The 27,014-nt window shown below is 33.5% G+C and overlaps 1 protein-coding gene across 3 annotated transcripts in view; it reads left to right on the top strand.

Annotated features, from left to right (window-relative positions):
• The first annotated feature begins 2,851 nt into the window (after window positions 1-2,851).
• Window positions 2,852-27,014, top strand: part of LOC142351059 (uncharacterized) — a 76,698-nt gene continuing 52,535 nt past the window's right edge. The window contains exon 1 of one of the 3 annotated variants that reach the window (XM_075403129.1): window positions 2,852-3,222. The gene's annotated coding sequence lies outside the window, so the exon portion shown is untranslated. Of the gene's footprint in view, window positions 3,223-9,737; window positions 10,254-19,363; window positions 19,511-27,014 lie in introns of those variants that run through there. The other 2 variants (XM_075403132.1, XM_075403131.1) reach the window with 2 other exon arrangements.

Raw genomic sequence — 27,014 nt, 5'->3', positions numbered from 1 at the left:
TAGATAAGTTAGTGTCAATCATTTTGTTCCTGAAAAACAGCCTAGCTGATCTAATTTTAATGTCTGAACGGTTGGTATTCATGTTTTGAGCAAGTTTAAATCGATACTCTAGAGCTTGTTTTTCTTTTTCCCACTCATTTTTCGATAAAAACGGTTTGATAAATACATTGTCGGCCTTCAATTTTGAATTTGACATCATCATGATTCTGCAATTCCAAGTGTTTGAAAATTTTACGACCAGCGGTCGCGGACGAGTTTGGGTTGAGCTAAATTTACCCAGACGAAAAATATCTTCAATATTTAATGTCTGGATTCCAACTTTTCGAGCAAGTTCTTCAACTGATTTTTTGTCATGACTGATTCTGTCCAATACGGTCACTAATGTATCGTTTGTTTTTTCTGGTACTCCGAAAACTATGATTTTATTTTCTCGCTCTGATTGACTAGTTAGATCAGCATTCACTCTCAACTTCTCAGTAATCTTTTGAGGTTCATTCTCGTATCGTGAATTTTTAAGCGTCAGTTTATTTTCTTCTATGTTGTTGAGCATTTCACTTTTAAATTCAGTAATCTCTTTTTGCAAGCCGTCTCTTATTCCAGCAACGCTCTGTTGGAAATTATGAAAACTTACTGTTTCATTGTTTTGGTGACCTATGACCTTTGCTCTACAGGCCACGCAGGCCCAAAAAGCACCATTTATCTTGTCCAATGCCACGAAGTTTTTATGCGACAAATCTGCACATGCAACGTGAAACCATAAATTGCATTTAAAGCAGTTAATGCAGTAATTTTTGCAATTCAATTTGCAGGAGCCGCAAGGAAAATTTTCAGAGGCGTTGTTACTTGTTTTAGTGCCTTTCTGTTTTCCCATTTCTGACTGGTGCATAAAAAATAGGCGTGGGAGTTTTCGATTGTTTTCACAGGCAAACCGCCTCAGAAAACTTTGGGGGGGGGGGGGGGACAGACTGAGCCTTCACAGGTAGACCACCCTGGAAAATTGAACACAGAATAGGTACGATCTCACCGGGGGACTGATATTGAGCACTTCGGCTAGCCTCCGTAGACCCAATTAAATAAACTGCACTCCACTTGCACTCCACAAAAAACCAGATTGTAGTTAAGTTGTGTAAGTTTTTCAATAAGAATGTTCAATTTTCAAGTTCTAGATTCCATTAACTCAGTAACTCAATTTCATAAGTTGAGTATTGCTACGACTGATCGCGGTTTTGAACTTTCAGATTCGGCGAAAAACTGTTTTACAGTGCAAAATAATTTCATCCGGCAAAATGATATTGAAATGAGGGCTCTTTTATTTCTTTTTCAAAAAAAGTTGTAGTCGGGGTTTGTGCGGAAAAGGCATCAATCTGAGCTGCAAAAAATTGATATTGAGAGCAGCTTTTCTTGCAAAAACAAACGAGAAGAGTTTTGAAAAAAATTGAGAAATTTTTGTGGAAGCATTATGTGCCCGATTTCAAATTATTTCTAATTTGACTAATAACACGCAGTCTCGATTTCTAATTACTTTTTCAGAAAAAAACATCTCCGGCCAAAATAATTTTCCTGCATTCATTAGTCAAATATGGGTGGGTGCAAGCTAAGGTATGAGCAACTTATTTTTTTTATTTCACTCAAGATCTGCAATCGTTTGACCTTTCTTGCTTTGAACTTTTAAAGTTTTTAGAATAATTATTAAAATAAAAAATTCTATTTGTCGTTTTTTACATACTTTTTCCTAAAACTTCCCCCAAAGAGCCCACTTTTAGTGAGCCTTCATTAAAAACTATTTATCTGGAATAGTTCTCGCAAAGCTCTTATTATCCATCAATAATGATATTCTGTTAACCGTTTTCGGTTAAAAAAATTACGCAGATGATTTTCTGTGATTTAAACTGCGAGTCATTCTTTCTGTTCTTCAACAACTTATAAAAAGATTAAAAACAAGTCAAAAGGAATGATTTTGTCTAAAATCCTCTCAACAAAGAAAAACCTAAGCGTACTCGGAGCTATTTCTGTGCAATGAAGCAAAAGGGAGATTTTGGCATGCTCTCTTCGATTCAGTTTTTTTAACTTTGCGTGAATGCCGCGAATATTTTGGGATAGATAGTTATATATACAGGCACTTGTATTATATCGCTCGTTCAAATATCTTGCAAGCTTGATATATATGTTGCTCCATAATCAATACAAAAGGGTCTTTCTTTCTTTTCTCTCAACTGGTGGAAAAGGAGGAATGAACAAAGTGAACAAACAATACAAGGATATATCCCTCAATGTTGTTATGTGCAAAAGTAGTAGAACAAGAACTGGGAAAAGCCGAGGGAAAGAGCGAAAGAGTGGGAAAATAGGGAATGAGAGCTATAGGGATTTTAGAGCAGCTCATTTATAGATAGATAGAGTCATATTATATATGTGAGGATACAGAGGGGAACTTTATGCTAATATCTTTGCCTTATTATGCACAAATGATTGCATATATACAGATATTGAATGTTCACTATATATATGCAATCGTATGCATGTATGTCTATGTATGTATCTATGTATGTGTATGTGTTAGTGTGTCTTTGAGTATGGACATTAGTAAGGCCATAGCCAGTATTCCATAGATTTGAGTTATCCCAATCAATCGTATGCTTATCCATGACTGCTATGCTTTCCTATCTCTATTCCACAGTATGTTCATTCCATTCTTCTCCTATTCCCAAGTCCAATCCTTTTCCCTCTTCCAATCCCTAACTGAGAGTAAAGCTCTTTCGCTCTTGTCTTTCCCAAAATGCTCTTTCCCTCTCCCCCTCTCTTTTCCCACTCTCTTTCTCTCTCTCTCTTTCTCTCTCTCTCTCTCTCTCTCTCTCTCTCTCTCTCTTTTTACTCTCGATTCTAGTAGCTAGCTCTGTTCGCTCTTGCGTTGTGTATGTAATATTCACAATGTATTAGTCTTACTCTTTCCATATCATTCTATCTTTTTCCCACCAATCTTATTAGTAATTCTATCCCATTCAATAGAAGCCATAACCATTCTTCCATTCTTAGCCATGCAGATAGATACTTTACTATTCTAGTACGTGCGTATATTCTGTATATATCTATCATACAGTGACGCAGATTTATCCAAAACTGAAATCTTCCAGTAGATACTCTTAACCATAGCTGGCAGAGAGATCATTCTTCAATTTGAGCTGTTGCAATCAAAATTCGAATAGATTCGAGCCACAAAACATTGCAGTAAGTAACTTTTTACAGTACGTACCCCAGTGATTCTGGATTTTTTATCGTGTAAGATCTGACAAAATTCGGACAAAACCATCTTGCTAATAGCCTGTAAGGGGATGCATCTTCTTATCAGATCTGATAAGACGTTTCTCAGATCTTATACGATAAAAATTCATCTTATAAGTTCTTACACGACAAAAATTTCCTCTTATCAGATCTTACACGATAAACATTTGCGAAGCTATGACTCTAGAAGTTCTTGAAGTATGGCATGCTCTTCAAATTGAAGACAATTCAGAGTTGCTTTCAAGCAGTAGCCGAAAAGCTACAGCATGCAACACTTAAGCGTCAGAGCAACAGAGAGAACAGTATCTTATACTGTCTTTTAAGACTTATAAGATATTGTAAAAAAGGTTATTCCAGTGGCAAGGGCTTTCTCTGAAGCGCTGATTATCAAACTAGGCTGAAATTTTTTTCAAGGAGCGAAACTATCTTGGATTGCTAAATTTAGTCAAAGTACCCATTTAACACTCACAATAAAACTGACGCCAAAACAGAATCAACACTCTTTTTTTGTTTCATAATTGGTTAGTTGAGCGATTTTTTTTTACTTTCATAGGAACTTGAATACGTTATACGGTTATATTGAAATCATTAAAACATGTCTTATAAGATCTTACACGATAAAAATTCCTCAATCACTGGGGTAATTTCATTTTTTTCAGAAAAGGTAGAATTTTTTTTCAAATTTTTGATCTTGTAATAAATGCAGCTATTAAGACGACCTTTACGAGTGAAGAGCATGCTTCGGTCTCAAAATGTCTCTCGTGCCGAGAAGTTGTCTCAAAAAGTTGAAGGAGTTGAGCGGAACCTTCATTCCCTGTACGAAAAATTTGAACCAATTGCAATTTATAGCGACAAATCAAATGTTTGGTGAATTTTTCGAATAGGGAACAAAAAACTCTACGTTGAAGGTGTCATACTTTTATTCGACTATTTCGAAACGTTTCGCTACAATTTTACTGCATTTCGTGTTTTTTCAGCACAGAGCTATCCTAATTTTTAAGGACCAAAGTATGACCAAAGTTTTAGGTGTAATCCTTACTTACTATGTTAATAGATGCAGACTGGTCGAATATTAAAATGTTACAAACTACATTTACCTTGGGAATTTTGAAGGAAAAACTGCAAATGGTGTTCACAGTATCTCAGTATCTTAATCTACAGTGAAAGAAAACTTTAGTGAAATTCAATTCAAATGCGATGACTCAGAAAAAGTAAGAAAACAAATTGAGAATTATCTCTGCTTTAAAATTAACTATCAAGCAAGTTATTCGGAGATAAGGAGTTTTTGTGATGACAAACATTCATTATTGCGAGCTCCTAAACTGGTATGAGAGAAAAAATAACAACTGCATAAAAAAAATTTTATGTATGTCGAAAATGGCCACATGCAGACATTGCTTGTTTTGAATACTCTATTATGACCTAACTTTTTTTCACTTTTGTCATTTCCAAATCAGAAAACCAGAATTTAAAAAAACTTATTTTCTCCACTTCTCGTGCAAATCTGATCATCTGAAATTCATGTTAAAACTTTTTATAATTTTACAAAAAAAACAGAATTTTACAAAAAGTTCAGAATTTTACAAAAAGTTCAGAATTTTACAAAAAAGGCTTGTCTATTTTAACTGCCGTGCTTTTGATACGGCTAAAATAAAACTGAACTAATTTTGTGGTGTGGGATATTAGGCAAAAACTTGATAGGCGAAAGTATTTTGTCATAAACTTTCAAATTGGATATTTAGGGGATACGAAAAGGGGTTCAATTAGATCAAATTACAAAAATTTATTAAGAAATGTTTTAATCACTTAAACCATGCATACGGTTGTTGGTTACAAAAAATTCCCAACACTTATCAAATTGAACTGGAAGAAGAAGGATGCGTTTAAAACTAATAGAAACCGAATTTTTTATGCTTTTTTTGTTGTCTAAACATTAGATCGAGGAATCAGTTCCTTGATGTTAAATTTTAAGCATATTTTTCTGAAATCTCTAGCATTTTTGATTGTTTCACTTAAGTGTTTTATTAACATCAACATTGAACAGCAGCTGAAGCGCATGTCAGCTATGGAAAAGGTACTAAAATTTCTTTAAGTTTTTTCTGAAAGTCCAAACTGAAATCAGCTAAATTCCCAATAAACACGGAAGTTTTTACGGTATTAAAACAACATCGAAAAACTAGACATTTAACGTGAACTTTTTGCTTCAAAAATTCAGGCAATACGTGAGCTCAGTTGCTTTGAGGAATTGGTGTTGGCTAATCCAATCAAATTTTGTATTTTAATCTTAGCGTAGTTAGCAGCTGTCACAACAAATATCCTCTGCAACTTTTTTGATCAACTCAAATTTGATTTTTTTGTTTGAACAATTTTGCATTAGACGTCTGAAACTGTTCCAAAGCTTGTCAAAGTTAAAAACAATTTGTGAATTTGATAACATTAAAATTCTGTAAATATTTCTAAAAGTGAACATCTGACTGGATAAGGGAAAACATGCTCAGTTGGCTCTGATTCAACTCGTTGCTTTTAGAGGACTTTTTGTTCTGCGTTTATATTAATGCTCGGGGTCTTTCCCATTATAGCCCCCCCCCATCAAAATATAGCCCCCCCTTTATGGTATATTTACCATGATTGGGGGTGCTATAGGTTATCTGACCACTAAGCTGGGGGGCTATAATGGGAAAGACGAAATGCTCGTATGTTGTAGTTTTTGTAACTTCTAAAAATATTGTTCATTAGAAAACCCAAAAGTTAGATGTGCACTGTAGTGAAAACTAAAGAGGGCACGTTTCACGTTAGTTCCACAAAATTTTCACTCTATTGTTCAACGTGTTCATTTCAAATTTATATTGATAAAGTAGCACCAATAAATGTCGTTTGAGGATCATTTGAAAGAAATAAAAAAAATTCTTGGCTTTTTTTAATAATCGAGTTGGTTGATTACATTTAGCTCAAAAACAAAAGACTTCGAACACAACCACACGTAAAATCAATTGATTTCCTCTCCACCAATTTATTTGCCTTGTCGCAATCAGTCTGAAGAGAACACAATCTAATCAAACCTGACTTGAAATTGTTTTCGTTTCCTCGTCGAACGAGTAAAAAACTGTTGCCAGTCTTTAGAAATCAGCATATCAATCTCATACTCTGCAGACACTGGACCCTGTAGATGACCACTCAAATAATATTTTCAGAAATAAAAGAAATTTCATATTCGACTAAACAACAATGTGCCTAAAAAGAAAAATAAACAACCAAATACTACACGAAAGTCTAATAAAAAGGAAAGTTCAAGATTTTGCACAGATGTGTGTTACTGTTCAATTTACAGAACTTTTATGCAAAGTGACGGCAAGACTAACTACTGATTTTTTTCATCTAACCACACGGTAGAAATATTTGCCAAAAAAATTCAAAAACTTTTGTAATCGTGTGGCATAAAACGATCCTGCCAATTTACTAAAATTTTCATTCATTAGTGAATACTTAAGTTGTCTGTGGAACATTTTTCCCAACAATTAGAGGGAGTAAAGTTAACATCGAGGCTAGTCTCTGGTTTGAGGTGTATGTATGCTTTCTTCTAGCGATTGGAATTATTTTTCCTCGACAGGTTTTCGGAGCCATATGCGGAAATTCTACTTTCTGATCTCGTTTTTGCTGCCCATTGACTTACTACAACACTCACTAAAACTCACTACAACAATTTGTTTAATGTCAATTCCCAATTGTCTGCACAATTTTTGCACAGTTAGCTCTTTCTTTTGTTTTTCTCTAAAACTGTCAAAATATTGTTCTGTGTGTAAATAAGAAAACCAATTTTTTGCGTCAATAACTGTGCTATCACAACTTTTCCAGGAAAAGAATTCACGGCTAGTCGGCTAAATCGGGTGAGTCTACGAGCTTGTTTCTTAATTTTGATAATTCTAACCGTTCTAACCTGAAAAATAAGGTATCCGCGTTGCTGAGTTTGGAAACCAGTTTGGAGCTATCGTTGGCGATTTTCGTCCATTCTGTTCTTCTTTGGAGAATTGTGGTGGTGATACATTACAGATTTGTCTGGCAAAATTTAACTCAGGGGGAGGCTATACTTGGCTGCAAAATGGTCTTCCCAATGATGATGATTTAAGAAACTGATAATTTATGATGATTGAAGACCCGATTGTGAGGGTTTCTGGGAACAAATAAAAGGCAAATACTCAATTGCGTGGACACCATGGTGATTTGTGGGCACAAGGCTGATCGCAAGAAAACTTTCTGAGAATCGACTGAGCTTAGAAATATTTTCAACCATGATTTCCCCAACCAAGCATACCTTAAATTTATGAAATCGGAAATTTTTTCATTGCGTGACAACCGTCCAAAAAAAAAATTGGTGCTTTGTGGAAAAGAGTGGCAAAACTTTGTTTTTGTAACCATTTAGGCAGCCATTTTCTGAGTTGACATGAGTTAGCCAATTACACGATTCCACTGGAAAAACTTCTAAAACTTTTTTAGCAAAGCTTATTAGTAATCACTTGAGACCAAACTGAAAAACTAAATTGATCTTATAAACAGTGATATGCGTAACTGCTAAACAGCTCATTGTCCTTCTAATCTTTCTAACTAATATCGAGAGGGATGTTGATGAAATAAATCACCATTTAGTTTTCTTTCATTTGAGTTGTATTGACACTATCTTTGTTATTAGATACTGTACGTGCAAACTAGTTATTCAAACTTGAAGAAGATTTGAACTAATTTCGCTCACTGTAACTAGTTTCAACACACGCAATTGACCCTAATCTTTAAACATGGCCGTCAAAAAGTAACAAAGTTGAGTAAATTTAGTCGAAAAATCCGACATTGGCCACATAATGATGATTAGACACTTACACACGCTCAAATAGTTTTGTAATCAATTGCATGACTTCAATTGTTTCTATTTTTTATCTATGAATTCAAATTTTTTGTAATTCCATCTTCTACTTCCTTTTTCTGCCACTTGAGAGCAAAATTAATGTTCAGATTGCATTTGGGTTGCAACTCCGGGAAGTAAAAAAAATCAGTAATTTCCTATAATCTTCAATCCAGCTCAGCACATAACTTTATAGGAACTTATGGTTTAAAAATTTTTTTAAATACTAGCATCAATTTTTGTACCAACAAGGTTCTTTCACCAACCTGAAATTGGACGAAGTTGTTGTATTTTGTGGGAAAGTTTTCTAAGATTCGGATTATGGGGAGTTTTTCTGCGATTTCCTTTTGTAACATTGCAACACAGAATGCCTATTTCTTGAGTTCGACACTGTTTCCAACCGCTCATGTTTTAAGATTGTAGTTCTAAGCGTGTGTGAAAAACAGTTGTTACACAAATTAGATTTCATTCAATTTTGCGTTAATCCGTCAGTCGCTGCTTTCCTGTTCATGATTGGGCAAAACTCCAGATCAAACCCAGTCGTGAGTCACATCAAACATAATAAAACTGGGACTCAAAACAAATCTGGATTGAAACCAGACCAGAACTGGGTTCCGATCCAGATAGACTGCAGAGATTAGTTTTGGGTCAGATCCTGAAATTTGGGTCCTGTAGTATATGTTACACGACAACAGAATCACAGGACTGGATTAGATCCGCAGCTTCAACACCCCACTCCCCCCCCCCACCCCAATCACCCCCTTTTGCGATAGTATCATATCAAGTCCCACGGTCCGCTGAAGCTTGACAATGGCGATTAAGTATGTAAAAACAAACGAGTAATAGCGACTGCTAATTTGTAGTCGGATTATTGAATGAAATATCAAAGTGCATTGGGTATAATGGCATTGGGCAAATTGTCCTGACACCTTCTATACTATTGTATCTCTAAACAGAGAAGCGATCGCCACTGCAGAAAATTTTTAGAATATATCGACGACCAAAATTTAAAATTCGAAATACTTTGACTTTCAGATTAAGACTTTTCTTAAAATAAATGAAATAAAATGGTTTCTTAAGTATTTGTAATTTGCATAACGTTTCCTACGATTTAAAAGTTTTTGTATTAATTTTGAACGTTTTTGTTGAATTTTGTAACTTTTATGATTTCAAATAGATAGAATGATGTTTTAATGTGGTAAACATGTGATTTAATTTGACAATCTTATTTTTGTCTCTTTGATTCCAGGTCGATATGTGCCCTGCTTTTCCTTGTTTTTTTGTTTTTTTTTCAAAAGTAGACTTGTATCATTTTGCGCTCTATACTTTGTGTGATGTTGTTGCATTTTGTTGCTAACTACTTTTGCATATGAGTTTATGCGTTGAGGTATATATGGTAAAAAGAAAGTCTTTTGTATGTTGTATATTTCACTCTTTCTCTCTCTCTCTCTCTCTCTCTCTCTCTCTCTCTCTCTCTCTCTCTCTCTCTTTCTCTCTTTCTAAGTCGCCATTTTATGCTCTCTGCTCTTAAAAATCTAAGATAGCAAGTGTAGAAAGTGTAACAGTAGGGATACTGTCGTCCTCTCTTGCACGTAGGGGATAACTACACTAAACTAGATCTGTTCAATGAATGTATTGCCAATTTAAGGGGGGTTCGCGCGGGGTGTTGGTGAAATTTTCAGGAGCGATTTTAGGGAAATAGGAGCAAGGAATAATCTTTTCCCTTCTTAAATTTTATTCTCTCTTTTTCTCTTTCGCTCTCTTTCTACTTGGTATATGTATTAGTGTGTCTGCTACATATCTACTATATTTATAATCCTAATATCCTAAGTTAACTGCATAAGTAATAACTAATATCTTTCTCTCTCTCCCTCTTTCTCTCTCTCTGTTTCTGCTCCCACTGAACTAGTAATGCTCCTTATAACTTGCGTACTAACTAAGTACTAACCAGCTAGTTATAACTTCCACTGAGTAGTTAGTAGAGTTATAACGCAAGTAGAGTTGACTTGGCTAAGCTCTATATCTGCTCTTACTGACTTAATTCGAATTTCTTTCTCTCTATCTCAACTTTCTTCTGCAGGTACAAGTTAGTAAAAACTCCTTTTCAGTTGTGATTTTGATGTTTTTGTTTGGGTGTGCTGCGTGGGTGTATTTTTATGTTGTGGGGTGATAATCGCTGCTAGCTAATAATTTATTACCACCTAGATTGTTATTAGTTTTTGGGTGGGATAAATCTGGTTGATTATCCGACAGTACAATTGATCTGATCTGTAAAGATCCACCACCCTAACCTCCACCTCCACCACCCTAACCCCCAACCCCCAACCACCAAGGTGATGATTGTACCAAGGCTGAGCTATCGTTGTTGTTTTGTGGAAACCATTCATCTCTACCCTGTGGATTAAGCTTAACCAAAAGGCAATGCCAAAGGAAAAAGGGATTCCCCAGACATTTGAAAATTTTTATCGTGTAAGATCTTACAAATTTCTTACGAAATTGTCTTATAAGTACTCATAAGATTGTGAGTCGCCTGACTAAGACTTTGTAAGACAATTTATCAGGTCTTAGACGATAAATTTTTTTATCAGGTCTGATAAGATCTTACACGATAAAAGTTCACTTTTGTCAGATCTTATAAGATAAAAATTATGCCTTAATAAGATCTTACACAATAAAAATTCTGCCTGACAAAATGTTTATCGTGCAAGATCTTATACGAATGTTATAAGATCTTGTAAGATAAACATTCGGAAAGTTATGACCCATCTTTTTGATAAGATTTTAATCAGCTCTTATACGATAAAATTTTTTTAATTATGGCATGTTCTTCATATTGAAGACAAATCGGAGTTGCTTTCAAGCAGTAGCCAAAAAACTACAGCTTGCAACACTTAAGTGTCAGAGCAACAAAAAGAAAATTATCCTATATTGTCTTTTGAAACTTATAAAATATTGTGAAAAAAGTTATTCGAGTGTTAGGGGCTTTTTCTGAGGCAGTGATTATAAAACTAAGCTGAAAATTTTTCTTCGAAGACCAAATCTATCTTGGACTGCTAAGTTTAGCCAGAGTACAAAGTTATTACTCAGAATAAAGCTGCCGCCAAAAATAGAATCAGCAAACAGTTTTTTGTTTCAGAATTGGTTAGTTGAGCGATTATTTTTTACTTTCAAAGGAACTTGATTACGTTATACGGCTAATATGAAATCATTGAAACATGTCTTATCAGATCTTACACGATAAAAATTTTACCCTACGTGAACTTTTATCGTGTAAGATCTGATAAGATACTTATCAGATCTTGTCAGATACCAATTCTGCAAAATTGAATTATTAGCTTATAAGATCTCATAAGTATCTTATCAGATCTTACAAGATTAAAGTTTACGTAGGTAAGAATTTTTATCGTGTAAGACCAGATAAGATCTTACACAATAAAAATTTTTGATCAGCATCTTATCAGATCTTACACGATAAAAAATTTTGAATCACTGGTGTTACAACAACTTTTCACAACAAAAAAACAAGTCAGTTAATAAAAGATTAATTGATTTATCCCTGTGGTTTGGTTTAAAAACTCATAGAGAGTCAGTCAGTTACGGAATATATTTTTTGTTTTTCACAAGAGTAGAAATTATCTTTACTGTTTTCTCAACATCTTTGTAAAATAGTTAGGTGAAACAATAAAAAGAAAAATTCCTTCACTTTAATTGAATTAAAGTAACTTAGTTTTCTAGAAGTGCATACTTATGCTTCATGACACTCTATTAACAACTGACGTAGCCAGTTTAGATTAACAGGTGACGTAATTGAGTTTAAACGCGTACAGGAAACGGAAAAACGAACATTTTGTTCTTAAATTTGCATTTTTTGCGCATTTTTTAGTGACTAATTTTTGACTCCTAATCTGATAAGAAAAGCTTTTCTGAACAATTCGTATGACTCAAAATTTACTTAGTTGAGCTACAATTCCCCAGTAAATTGCAATCCGTTGATAAAGCAAAAACAAGTTTTTTAAAGAGCTGTAGCAATACATTGGATGAGCAGTATTTTGTTAATGAGCTCTTATTTACTTGCTATTCTTCTTGTAGAGCTTAATTTTTAATGCAATTTCGATGTACTTATATAACAGCCAGCTTATGACAATCGTTAGATAATTGAATTACAAAATAAAAACTGATTTCTTCGAAAAGGACTTTTAATTACAAATGGTAGAAAACTGTAAAAAGAACAAGTTTTTCAAAATTAAGATTTATTCACTTAAATCAGAACCTGAAACCGAACCAATGCGTATTTTAAAAAACCAAAACAGTTTTTTGCATTGATTATTTAGGAAAATTATCCGTCATTTCGGTCTAAAACATCATAAAACGGGAAATTCAAAAATTTGGTCCCAAAAAATAGAACAGTAGAGCCGACGAAGATGTCCTGGGTGATAACAGAAACAGACAAGTAACAGGAGGAGCGAATAAAATCAGTTTTACACCAAGCATTTTCAATGCGACAGAAACTTGCCAAATAAAAAATTATCAATTTTATTTTATATTAAAATTTTTTACTACCAGACGCAAAATTATCTATGTTTTTCATAAAAAGAGTGTTTGTTTGTTGTAGATTTGAAAAGTTCATTGCGAGAACGTTAACAGTTTCGAAAAGCTCACCTTTAAATGAATAAAATCATCTTTTAGCAACTGCTTGAGTGTTCAGGTTCCCTACAAAAACCTCATTGTAGAATGCAACGAATAAACCATTAGCTAAAACCGATATTAAAAAACTACGGAGAATACCTATTTTCAACATTCGAGGTTAAGTTTTTAATTTTTATTTTTTCTCATTGATCTTTCTGCAAGAAATAGAGAGAGTTCCAATATAGTGAAAAATTGGCGCTTAATAAGCGATGCCCCAAAATAACACATAATTCCACTTCGAGTCTCCCTGCAAAAAGCACATTTCCCTAACTTGATAAATTACTTTAGGAATCAGAAACTACTTTTTTATCCAAGTTTGAAGAATGATTAATTTTGAAAAGATTTTCGAATCTCTTTTTAGTGTTAATCGAAGATTTAGCTCATGTAACTTCTGGTTTTTTTCTGCAATATCTAAAATTTGAAATTATTTGAGTATGTAAAATAAATTGGACAATTATCATTTGAAAGTTGTTAATTTATTAGAAATTCAGCTACCTATATAACACCCAAGCATTATTATCAGTATCAGTAAGAAGGGTTTTAGTAAATTATTAGGAGCAATTATGCAAAAATGTATGTTGTTGTTTTTCAAGGGCTTCAAAAAATTACCATTAAATTTTCATAAACACTGGCACAATTTTCCGATTTGGCCTGTAGAAAAAGAATCACACAAACGCTTCGCCATTTCTAATTTATTGTTTTTGAACAAAAATCAAAAAATTCGAACCAAGTTAAACCCTGGAATATTTCAAGTCAAACAAAGTTCTTTGGGAAAAAACTAAACGTGCAGTTTATCTTCAAGCAGCATTGTTTCTGATTTAGCCTAAGTTTTTTTCTAATTTAGCCAGATGAAATCCATTCCCAAAACCAAATATCCATTAGAGCACAAACATGTACAAATGTTTAACTTTTACTGTTTTACTATTCTGCAATTACTCAGGGAGATTTTTGCAATGTACCTTCAAGTTTCTCTAAAAACGAGATTATGATTTATTGTATCACGTAAACCGTTCTTTCTGTCAAGACTTCTCCTTCTGTTACAGCAAAACATTTAATATCTGGAAGAACTATCAAGAACACTAATCAAAAACATTTAAATCTTATTTTAACACTTTTTTGTGGAAAAAAAGAGGTCTGATAATGTGAAGGAAATTGAAAAGACTTTATGTTTAGAACCATGTTTACGTCTCCTTCGAAGTTAAAAAAGTAACTTCGTTTCTAAGTGCCAAATTCAATGTTAAGATCCGTGGACTATTTCTGTTGGCATGTTTCTTTATGAATTGGATTCTGAGAATTATCAAATGCATTTAACAAACAAACTGAAAACTATTTCGCAAATTGCACAACAAAATAGAGTCAGGAGATATCTATCACTGAAAGCGAAAACAATGATAAATTTAGCCTTGTTTTGAACAGCATCACTCACACACGCACACACAATCACTCACACTTACACTAACTCTCACAATCACACTCATACTCACACACACTCACATACTCATAGACAAACATACATACACACTCAGACAAACACATACACACACTAACAAAAAACACACTTACACGCACATACAAAAACATACACTCACCGAAATAAAGTTGTTCACTCGGTTTCAGTTCTTGACCAAATGTTCTTCTGTTCACGTTTTTGAGTAAATAATCAGAGCCGATAAATTCTGCGTTTGAGCCGTGGAATTTAACAAGACTCGTGTTGAGGTGTCCACTTTGAACCATACAGAGAACTGTTTATTTTTTCCGCATATTTACGCATTTCAGAAATCGTGAGAAATATATAGTGAGATTTGCAAAATTGGGCATAATTGATTGTTGTCATAAAGAATGATTAATACCTCCATTTTCTTAAAAACAGATTTTATTTTCAAAACCGTGGAAGATAAGTCAGCACAATTTTTGATCATTTTTTCATTATCTGAAGGGGCTTTTATGTGGCATACTTCTGTTCTCTTTGGGTGTCATGGCTGACAGAAAATTGCAAATGGTGACTTGTCTTTTGGTTGCTAAGCGGAAAGGAGAACATATTCGACAACTGTGCTTATCACTTGCTGAATCTCAAATCAGATATGAACTTTAGCAAGTAGGTAGTTCAATTAACTGCAGTTATCGAGAGCAGAGGACAAATGACTTCAAATTTTTTTCTAAGAAATAATAAGAGTAATCGATATTAAAGTACCAATTCTGCAGTTCTACATGATAATTTAATTTCGTGTTTTGTCATTGAAATGGATGTGACTTGTGATTGTTTTTTGTTAATTTTCACTACTAATTGCTTATTGTCACGCAGTGCTAATTCTCACTCCTTCCAATCATAGCTAATGTTTTGTCTGGATTGTCTGGTCATGGCTGATTTTTCTATGGTTTCCCAGTTCATATTTCCACCACCTCACTTCGGGATGCTTAGAAAAAAGTTTTTCTATTTGTCAAGAATTAGCAAGATATTATCAAGTTACGCCTACACAAGTTCTTGGCATGTCTTGAAAAGATCTTGTCAAAATCTTATCAAGGTGTTCCAAGAAATGTTTGTGTATCAAGATCTTGGTAAGATGTTTCAAGTTTTGCACGAGTTATCAAGATCTTGTATGACATGGCAAGGTGTATCAAGTTTCATTTCACTGTGAAGACTTTAATTCAAGATTTGCGATGTCTCGTAGTTATAACAGATTTTTCCAGTATTCAATTGCCGTTAAGATTTTAAACGATCCATCTTTTCATCAACATAAAATATGTGGAATTTTAAAAGTTGGTGGAAAGTGAAGAAATAAACCGACTATAGTTGTTATTTTTGCCCGAATGTCATGTAAACATTGTTTACTTTAAAGAGCTAGCAAGCATTGATTATTATTCTTTGTTAGAAAGATAAATTCAATGTACACAAAATCAGTCTAGCAACTAAATTGAGGTCTAGATTTTTATGCACGACGCATTTACAAGAATTACCTGCGAACAAAATGATATTTCATTTGCATATACATTCACGTATATATCTTAATTTTATAATAACTTACATAATACTAGATCGATTTTTGCTTATGCATGTATAAGAAGTGAAGATAGTACGCTTGTAGAACAAATAAAATGTGTTTTAATCTGCCAAAATTCTGGACATAAATAACAAACAACTGGTTTTACAAAGGTTGTGGAAGGAATCTTAGCCGACTAATATTTAGCCGAATTGGGCAAATTTTAGTTACTATCGTGAGAAATTTTTTGCGGCAAATTTCATTTGCGAATTTTGTAAAGGGGTTTATTTAAAACCCCTTTACAAAATTCGCAAATGAAATTTGCCGCAAAAAATTTCCCACGATAGTAACTAAAATTTGCCCAATTCGGCTAAATATTAGTCGGCTAAGATTCCTTCCACAACCTTTGTAAAACCAGTTGTTTGTTATTTGTGTCCAGAATTTTGGCAGATTAAAACACATTTTATTTGTAATAATCATTTTGTCGAATATCTAACTATCAGTATACGATCTCTCAAATCAATTTATCTATTTAGTTTGCTACAATCTTGTCTAAATGTACAATCTTTTGTATAATATATAATAATACAAGAGCTATCTATCTTATTCGTATCTTAATTGTATAGATTTAGCTTCAATCTATGATGAAAAAGTTTTATGTATTTATTGTTTGCGATATCTTGGCTTTGTTTCGTGACAAAAACGGCTAAACAAAAATCTTTTTCGTTATATTTTATATAATTTGAGTTTTATTATTGATTCAAGAAACACAAGAACACGTTCTGAATTCAACGATTTTAGACGAAACGTCAAAAACAATCTGCTTGAATTTTATTGTTTTATTTAATGAAAAGGGATTCTTTAGATGCGAAAGGTAAGTCTTGATTTTTTATCTAGAAGTTTATATTCAAAAAACGTTTTATTTTTAATTTTCACTAATACGCATTTGAAGGAGTAGCAAAACATCAGTACGTCGCCAATCCTACATATCAGTCTTGTCTGCGTTTGCGAACATGAGTAACGACGTTCCCAGTGAAATGAAACTTGATGCACCTTGCCAAGACATGCAAGATCTTGACAGTCTTGACAAAACATGGATTATCTTACCAAGATCTTGATAGGACAAAAATTCTTGGTACACCTTGATAAGATCTGGCCAAGATCATGGTAAAACATGAAATAGAGCAATACAATTTTCACTGAAATTGAGAGGCGTAAAAAGTAATCATAGTGTTGTGATTGCTCTTTTCCGGAACATTAATTTTTAAGTTGCTCTCCTCAAGACTTTTCGCATTTAAACAAACGTTTTTGTCCTCGGATTCTCGAATCCGTTTCTGTTAGTCATATATCAACAAAAATACGTTTCAAACCAACAAACAACGGTTTTTAAATTCTTTTGAGCCCATTTTTGCTATTCATTTCGGCACAAAATTTTGGTATAAAAAATTGTGATATGTAAAAGTCTGTAAACAAAGTTAGGGTGTTCTTGTCACTCATGCAAAGATCTTGCAAGTTCGTAAATATCTTTATATTATCTTGCCATGTAACATGGCAAGATCCTGACACGATTTTCCATGAATAAGTATATTTCTTATTAAGGCTATCAAGTTTAATTTCACTGGGTTTTGTCACCATACTTCTCGCGTGGAAGAAATATGGTTAAATTTCAATGCAATTGGATAAAAAATATTTGATCGTGGATATCAGTGACAAATATGCTCCAGTGACAAATATGCCCGTGGAAGATAAGTCAGCACAATTTTTGATCATTTTTTCATTATCTGAAAGAGCTTTTATGTGGCATACTTCTGTTCTCTTAGGATGTCATGGCTGACAGAAAATTGCAAGTCTGGTGGCTTGTCTTTTGGTTGCTAAGCGGAAAGGACAACTGTGCTCATCACTTGCTAATTCTCAAGACAAGACTTTAATTGAAGATTTGTCATGTCTCGGCTGCAACAGCACTTGGCTTCGGAGAGAAAAAGACATAAAACCCTTCGAGACGCGACAAATCTATCTTAAAAATAGGGATCTTTTCTGCTAGCGCAGAATACTTTCAAACCATAGCTGTGTTAGCTTTTAGTAAATGCATAGTGCTCATATATGTTCACGTATAAGATTACTTAGCTTTAACAATATGTTTACACATTTATAAATGGGGGGTGCCTAACTAAGCGGGGGGGGGGGGGGGGCGCTAGCAGAAAAAATCCAAAAATTGACTTGATTTGGAGCTGTGATATTATATGCACTGATCTAAGGCTATCTAACTTCATACGAGAAGGTCTATTATGTTTAGCTGATTAGTCCATCTAGTTGTTTCTCAACTCTTTTCTCTCTACTATTCGTAGTTATAACACAGATTTTTCCAGTATTCAATTGCCGTTAAGATTTTGAACGATCCATCTTTTCATCAACATAAAATATGTGGAATTTTAAAAGTTGGTGGCGACTGAAGAAATAAACGGACTAGTTGTTATTTTTGCCCAATGTCATGTAAACATTGTTTACTTTAAAGAGCTAGCAAGCATTGATTATTATTCTTTGTTAGAAAGATAAATTCAATGTACACAAAATCAGTCTAGCAACTAAATAGAGGTCTAGATTTTTACGCACGACGCATTTACAAGAATTACCTGCGAACAAAATGATATTTCATTTGCATATACATTCACGTATATATCATCATTTTATAATAACTTACATAATACTAGATCGATTTTTGCTTATGCATGTATAAGGAGTGAAGATAGTACGCTTGTATCTTTGCGTGTATTATACTTGTAAAAGGATACAACATCATACTGTATAACTACAGTACGTGTGATAAATCATAATATATTGCAGGATATTTTCTATTCACGACAAAGATGCATGTACAAATATAATCTAATCATTCTGTTCAGATTTTACTCACGTTTCTTGTATAAGACACATTTAGTCTTGTAGATTTTCACTAACTCTCCAATTGGCATATATGCAATTAAGCCGAAATTACAGAAAACCGAAATACGACCATTTTTTACTATAATTTTGTACAAAATTTGTAATTTAATAAAATTTCTTTATAAAATTCGCAACTGAAATTTGCCGCAAAAAAAATTCCCCACGATTTAGCCACTAAAATTTGTCCAATTTTGGGCAAAAAAATTGGCTAATTTTTTGAGTTTTGAGTTCGGCTAAATATTAGTCGGCTAAATTTCCTTCCACAACGTTTGTAAGACCAGTTGTTTGTTATTTATGTCCAGAATTTTAGCAGATTAAAACGCATTTTATTTGTAATAATCATTTTGTCGAATATCTAACTATCAGTATACGCTCTTTCAAATCAATTTATCTATTTAGTTTGCTACAATCTTGTCTATATATACAATCTTTTGTATAATATATAATAATACAAGAGCTATCTATCTTATTCGTATCTTAATTGTATAGATTTAGCTTCAATCTATGATGAAAAAGTTTTATTTATTTACTATTTGTGATATCTTGGCTTTGTTTCGTGACAAAAACAGCTAAACAAAAATCTTTTTCGTTATATTTTATATAATTTGAGTTTTATTATTGATTCAAGATACATAAGAACACGTTCTGAATTCACCGATTTTAGAAGAAACGTCAAAAACAATCTCTGCTTGAATTTTATTGTTTTATTTAATGAAAAGGGATTCTTTAGATGCGAAAGGTAAGTCTTGATTTTATATCTAGAAGTTTATTATATTCAAAAATGTTTATATTTTAATTTTCACTAATAAATTTACCCATTTGAAGGAGTAGCAAAACATCAGTACGTCGCCAATCCTACATATCAGTCTTGTCTGCGTCTGTGAACATGAGTAACGACGTTCCCTGTGAAATGAAACTTGATGCACCTTGCCCAGACATGCAAGATCTTGACAGTCTTGACAAAACATGGATTATCTTACCAAGATCTTGATCGGACAAAAATTCTTGGTACACCTTGATAAGATCTTTCCAAGATCATGGTAAAACATGGGAACAAAATTTTCACTGAAATCGAGAGGCGTAATAAGTAATCATAGTGTTGTGATTGCTCTTTTCCTCGACAGTATATTTTTAAGCTGCTCTTTTCAAGACTTTTCGCATTTCAACAAACGTTTTTGTCCTCGGATTCTCGAATCCGTTTCTGTTAGTCATATATCAACAAAAATACGTTTCAAACCCACAAACAACGGTTTTTAATTCTTGGATCTTTTCTGCTAGACCCCCCCCCCCCCCCCGCTTAGTTAGGCACCCCCCATTTATAAATATGTAAACATATTGTTAAAGCTAAGTAATCTTATACGTGAACGTATATGAGCAATATGCATTTACTAAAAGCTAGCACAGCTATGGTTTGAAATTATTACGTATTCAACCAAAATTTGTTGCATATAACGTAAGCATCAATAAAAATTTCTGTATTAGATCATTTTTGGTGTTATCGGCTACAATAAGGGCTTGAATTTTTAAAACTTTTTTAGGAAACTATTCTGTCTACATAGACACATGTTTCAATGAATTGCAAATATTGCTCTTACAATTCGCGAAAAATTAGATTTTGGGGGGTGCAAATTTATCGGCTATATAAGGCTGGGGGCGCTGGCAGAAAAGATCCTAATTCTTTTGAGCCCATTTTTGGTATTCATTTTGGCACAAAATTTCGGTATAACAAATTGTGATATGTAAAAGTCTGTAAACAAAGTTAGGGTGTTCTTGTCACTCATGCAAAGATCTTGCAAGTTCGTACATATCTTGATACTATCTTGTCATGTAACATGATAAGATCTTGGCAAAATTTTCCGTGGTTAAGTATGTCTCTTACCAAGGCTATCAAGTTTTATTTCACTGGGTTTTGTCACCATACTTCTCGCGTGGAAGAAATATGGTTAAATTTCAATGCAAACGGATAAGAAATAACCGATCGCGGATATCAGTGACAAATATGCCCGATTTTGAGTAAATTTGAAATGGTTTTACCTCACTGCCACTGTTGTCCGCGAAAACCTATAAAGCCTAATAAAATTTGGGGGAGCAAATAATGCTGACATTTGCTAACAAATTTGCTTGTTCAAAATGAAGGCTTGGCAACGTAATGATCCATACTTTCTAATCAGTGTCGTAAATTTATTGTTCTTTAAGTGGAAATGACGAGTTTTTTTATATTATTCAATGGGTTTTTTTTAGTAGCTACCAGTTTAAACATTCTACATCGCATAAATTACTTGAACTTGATATGAGACTTTTGATGAGTAGCAATTGCCCTGCTGAAAATTCCTAGTATATTCATAAACAATGAACATATAATTGACTCCATATAAGACACCAATTTTCACAGTATGATCTTGCAATGATTAGTGAGATCCATATATGATCTTTCTATGGTTGCTATAATCTTTTTAGGCACTCTAAAAAGTTCCGCTAAATTTGCCTGAAAGACACCTGAGTTTACCTCAATTTTACCTGAATTTCAGGCAAAATTCAGGCAAAACTGGCTGAATTTTTACCTGAATATGCCTGAAAAACATCTGCAAAAAATGCCCGTACAGTTCAGGCAAAATTTTCTTTTTCAGGTGTTTACCTGAAATTTGCCTAAGTGAGTAACTTTTTAAGCAAATTGTCAAACAAGAAGCTGAAACTCTGCTTGGAACAGAATAATCCTACGATTCAATAGATTGAATCACTGCCCTGGGAAGAGCAATGTAGCAATGTTTTTAGTCAATTCAAAAAGAACAACCGAATTTGTTATCACATTTATAAATACAATCATTCAACAGTTTGATTTTGCACCTGATTTTTAAGACATCATGCATTTAACTTATCGATTTTTGATTGCAATATAATGTTTTTGAGCTAAAGAAATTTATTTTCAAAATCGATTTCAATCAGCTATATCAGACAATACCAGATTTCATAAGTCCAGAGTTTTAATCATAAGTCAACTGTTGTGACCAATAGCTCTGAAGATAATGACGTCATTGAACTAGACAGGCTTAACCCCAAAGTTCAATAAAGAATTTTGAAATGATGCACATTTTTTTACTTGGTTCTTGCGAAATGTTACCTATGTTTGAGCTAATTTGGACACCAGAAACATTATGCTTCTCGAATAAAAAGTTTGAATTAAAAGTAATTGTCAAGATCATAGTTGGCTCTACGAAGCCAGTGAGAAATTATATTTCAAAATATTTTCAAATTTTTCAAAAACCAGATTTGCATATGGGCTTTGAATCAATTTTTCTTGCACAGAAAACGTGATAAGTTGTAGCACAGTAATGGCTTTCTAATTAGTTTTTGAAACCTTGCTTTGATGCACAAAAGGTGTGCTACAGAGTTGAAAAAACTAAAGAAAGCCACTTCTGTGCAGATATACTTCAGAAATCAGGCCGAAACAATTATGCTTGTAAAATTGTAGTCTTAGTGTCTTATTAAAGTCATATGTCATTTTTTAAAAGTTTTTTTAAAGTGTTTTTTTAAATGTTTGATGAACATACCTTAAATCAAAACAATGTTTTTTCGTGCCAAATGTGTGATCATTAACTGCAAAAAGAACAACCGAAATTGTTATCACATGTCTAAATACAACCCAATCATTCAACAGTTTGATTTTGCACCTGTCAATTGGCCTTTTTACATCATTCGGACCAGATATTTAATTACAAGTAATCTTCACTTAATCGCAATAATTGAGTTTTTTTTTATAGTTTTTCTGGACTATTACTCTAATTGAGCTGAAAGTATCGCCAATGAAGAGTAGGGCGAAAAACGCAAAAAAAAAAATTTATAATAAGGTGGCTTTTTTAATTAGCTGAGATTAATGATGCGTGATGAACATGGGCATAAGCAGAATTGGCCAAATATCACAAAACTTGGGCTTGTTTTGGACAAAAAATTTATCCAATAGGCCAAACCAGAGAAATTGTTTTGCAAAAGAAAACAAATACTGTATTAGCTGACTCTTCTTACAAATAAATATCAATAATTATCTATCGCAAATGTTGGTCACTTCTGTTGAATAAATTTTCCCATTTTAAGGAAAAGAGAATTTTCGCAGCAAGCTGAACTTTGAAATCTAGCAACAATTTGAGAATCTAATTACACTTTAAATTTTGTATTTTGAGATTTCATCCACAAAATGGAATTGTTTTGGCATGAATTGTGCTATATAAGTGGACAAGTGAATAATAATTTCGAAAAGTATCAGTGTGCATGGAAAGTCAACAAAAGTTCTTTATGTTTTTTTTTCAAAAACAATGAACCTAAGAGATAGACATTTTTGTACGCCGTTGTCTTCGAAACATATTTTTAAAGAGTAGTTTTGAGCTCCGTCTTTCAACAAACAAGAATAGCGAAAATCAAAACTTTCGTAGTTTCTTCCCCGATTTCGCTGAAAAAGTTTTTTTGTTCGACCAATAGATTATCAAAAAGTAACTGAATTTTTGTTTTTTTTTTTCCTAAAATATAAAATAACGTTCATTTTAATTAGTTCAAATATTTAACTATTTTTTGGAATGATTTTCATTGACGATATAGAATTTTTCGTGTTCTCAATTTGTAAATAGATAGTTTGAACAGAATTTGGTATTCATTTTTTTTTAATTTTTGATTTTGCCAGAAAGGATTAATTTCCTTTCTTCAAATATTGTTCCTTATATCAAAATGTACCGAAATAGAATATAGAGCGTTTATCATTACACTGTAATTACCCGGCGTTGGGTTCACCCTATTTCATTTTTTTGTCTGGATTCTGGTCGATAAAATTGAGATCTAAAATTACCAGCTTGTTTTCTCATTGCTTTCAGCCTTCTTTCCTTCATTTACATACTGCTGTTGTGAAATGAAATCCAAATCCTGAAATAAGAAAGAAGGTACTAAGATGTATGGAATAGGCTTGAAGACTGGGAGGGGGGGGGGGGGTGGCGAGGGAGCAAGATGAAATGGAGTACAAATAAGGAATAGAGGGATAGCAAAAATCAGCACATTTAGAACAAAAGTAGGTCTAATGGTCTATAGCTGTGAATATACTTGTGTGTGATACTAATACTTTATTGCGTGCAGGTTGTTTTTTATAAAGATAGATAGGTAGATAGATTGATATGTAGTTTTATCATCTAACTAATATAGCGAGCTAGCTAGTTGTATAGAGAAAGAGAAAAGAGCGGCGGAGAGCTAGCGAGATAGAGAAAAGCAAGAGCGAGAGAGAAAGTATATAAACTACATATTCATGATAGCGCGCCTGTGATACTAATATCCGCTCAAGAGGGGTGGACTATATTTTTAAGAGGGGAGGGGGGTGTGGTTGGGTGATTTTGTAAGAGGGGGTGTCAGGATACAGAGTTGAAAGCGGGGTGGCAGGCGGGGGCAGGGAGAAAGAGAGGGGGGGGGGGGGGGGGTGGTTAGTTAATGTAGTTGGAATTGATATGAAAAAGAGTTATCAGAAACTAATGTGAGTTAGAGCAACTCCTTTTCTTCCCCTTTCGCTTCCACAATATACATACGTACATAGTAGATATATAAAGATAGATTGATAGATAGAGCGAGATATATATTAAGAGTAGGAAAAGCACCACACCACCACAGTCTTGCTAGATTTCCCATCCCATCAATGGAGGGAGGCTTCTTAGTTTTCCTTAATTTTTACGCGTGAATCTCTTTCGCTTCTTCTACTATATGTTCTTTGGAACGAAATGATTTTTAAAGCATTCCATCTTTCCAGCATTCGTTCAATCTTTTCCTTCTTGTTTTCTTCAACCAATTTCCATTTCCCCCCAATTTTCCATCTTTTCTCCTTTCTTTTCCCTTGTATCTTTTCCCATCTTTCATAGTTTTCCCTACTTTTCCCACATTTTGGATACGACTTATGTTGTTCATACGCACGCTAATACAACAGCAATGGTCTGACTATCTATCTCTTCCCTCATTTTGTGCGTCTTCCCAGATTTTCCCACTTTTGGGCCGTTTTGTCTTCTCTTCCCATCCCCCCTCCTTCGTTTCCTTCTAAATCTTGGCCCCTAATTTTATTCTTCTTCCCTCTATTTTCTCTCCTTCTCCCTCTTCTTCCATATCCATAAATCACCCGCTCTCCTAATCTCTAACCACTTGCAGTGCAAACAGCCGAACACCCCTGTCCTCGCTCAATTAGCCTAAAGTAAACCTTTTTATCAATTTAATTTTAACTTATTTCATACCATATTTCCCTAAAAGGTTGAAAAAAGTCGCTAGTGCTTTGAAAACTTATTGAAAAATTTATTTTCTCAGTGCCGTTCTATAGCGAGTGCTGCTGCTCAAATTTACTTGTTCAGCCGTAAAGGTAATTTTCGGAGACTTTAAAATATATTTTTTTAAAATGTCATTTTTTGAAAAAATTTTCCAATCGAAATTCCTTATTTTAGTTTAGAAATTTAAAGCATTTTCAAGCTTAGTGCAATTTTTTCCTTATTTCCTTTCTAAAAATATCCCATTGATAAGTTAACTCTTAACAGGTATATTTAGGCTTGCTCACCATTTTTTCATCTTGAAAAGTTCAAAATTTTTCTGCTGAGAAAACTGTATCATCTCATATTTTTTTTACTTGTTTCACTTTATGTAATATTGACAACTGTCGTTTCTGCTAATTGAGCATTTGCTCTCTCGTCTGCTAGTTGAGCTGTGATGTCTTTCGTATCCGCAGAAGATATTCAAATCCACTCAAGTTTCCTACTCCTTCATCACACACACACAGACACATACATAACATAGAACACATCAGGTTAAAATATTCCATCATCATCATCATTGGGAAAACTGGGAAGAGGATAAAAAGTCTTCCATTATTTTCCACCGTCTCTCCTTGTCGTATTATACTCTCTTCCCAAATTTTTGACCATAGCCAGAACCGATTTTTGTTGATTTGTTTACCTGTTGTTTACGTTATTGCTGTTCTGCTGTTTATTAAAGCTTGTATGTGTTGTCTGCTTCTTTTTGAATTCGTATCTTTTTGCATTGTAACATTGAAATTGTCCGTGCTCTTAAAAACAGGTAAGATATTTGATTAGCCGTTAGACTCTTTTTAAGAACTCGCAAAAGTCAATATACAAATTTTTCTTTAAAATTGAATTTTCCAAATAATTTAACCAATTTTTTCCGGCTTTAGTCACATATCAACTGTCGTTTGCCACTTCTAAGATCTGAGACTGTGACATAAATTTCTGTTCAATTTATATTTGCAAATAATTAAAAGTCAAGCATAATTATTGAGAAGAGTTTGTCCGACTAAGCTTTTCTATGACTCTATGGTTAATTTTTATGACAGAACTGTTTAACTGATATTAATGTCGTGATGTTGGAATAAATTTCACCATAACAATGTTTTTAATTATCATTTTTTCCTATTTTCATTTTCATTTTTGCGCATTCCGCAAAATTGCCGTAAAATTGCACCAAAAAAATTTTTGTAATATTTTGTTAAAAAAAGACCCGCATCTGCTTTGATTATTAAGTGTCAATTTATGTTCTCTAATGACACATCTATACCTTTAAAAGCACTTTTGTAACAAATACAGATCTATCTGCTTTTAAATTAATAGAGCGAAAAATCACCTTAAAATGATTCCTCCGCATTTTAACAATAATAATAAGGAAACGCGAATCTGTAACAAAATGCATTTTGTGCTTTTTAAAGTGATTCTTTTTGCCTATAATATCCTTCGTCAATAAGCTCCCACAATTAGAAAGAACATCATTCTGCATTCTTGCTATAATGAGATTTTGGGCTGAATTTTTGCTCTTTTTCCTGTTTATTTTTGTTTATTTTTCGTCGATTTGTATCCTGATTATGGCACGCGTCACTCACCGCTGCCTAAATTTCGGGATGAACAAATTTGGGACATTTTAGCGGGGGAAAAGGCAAAAATCCTAATTGAATAAAGGAAAAAGCCCGCAATCTTGATTATTATGAGAGGATGTTTAGATGATTAGCTGTTTATGTGTGTTTACTTGTTGTTATTTACCTGTTTGCGGCTCTTATTATTTGTGTTCGTGGTACACATCTCTAAGATACGATTTTCCCGTTTTAAAATTCAATTTTTCCATTCCCTCTTTTCGCTCTTGCGCCGCTTTTCCGCATTTTGATTGCTTGAAGAGACAAGTTTTTAGTTTTCACTCATGTAGAACACAGTTTAGCTGCAGAAGCTCAAATTGATTGGAATAAT

This window comes from Convolutriloba macropyga, chromosome 12, assembly GCF_964194025.1.
Source record: "Convolutriloba macropyga chromosome 12, txConMacr16.3, whole genome shotgun sequence".
Taxonomy (NCBI): Eukaryota; Metazoa; Xenacoelomorpha; order Acoela; family Convolutidae; genus Convolutriloba; species Convolutriloba macropyga.
Note: the sequence above shows the minus strand (reverse complement) of the source record. Positions and strands in the feature narration are given on the sequence as shown.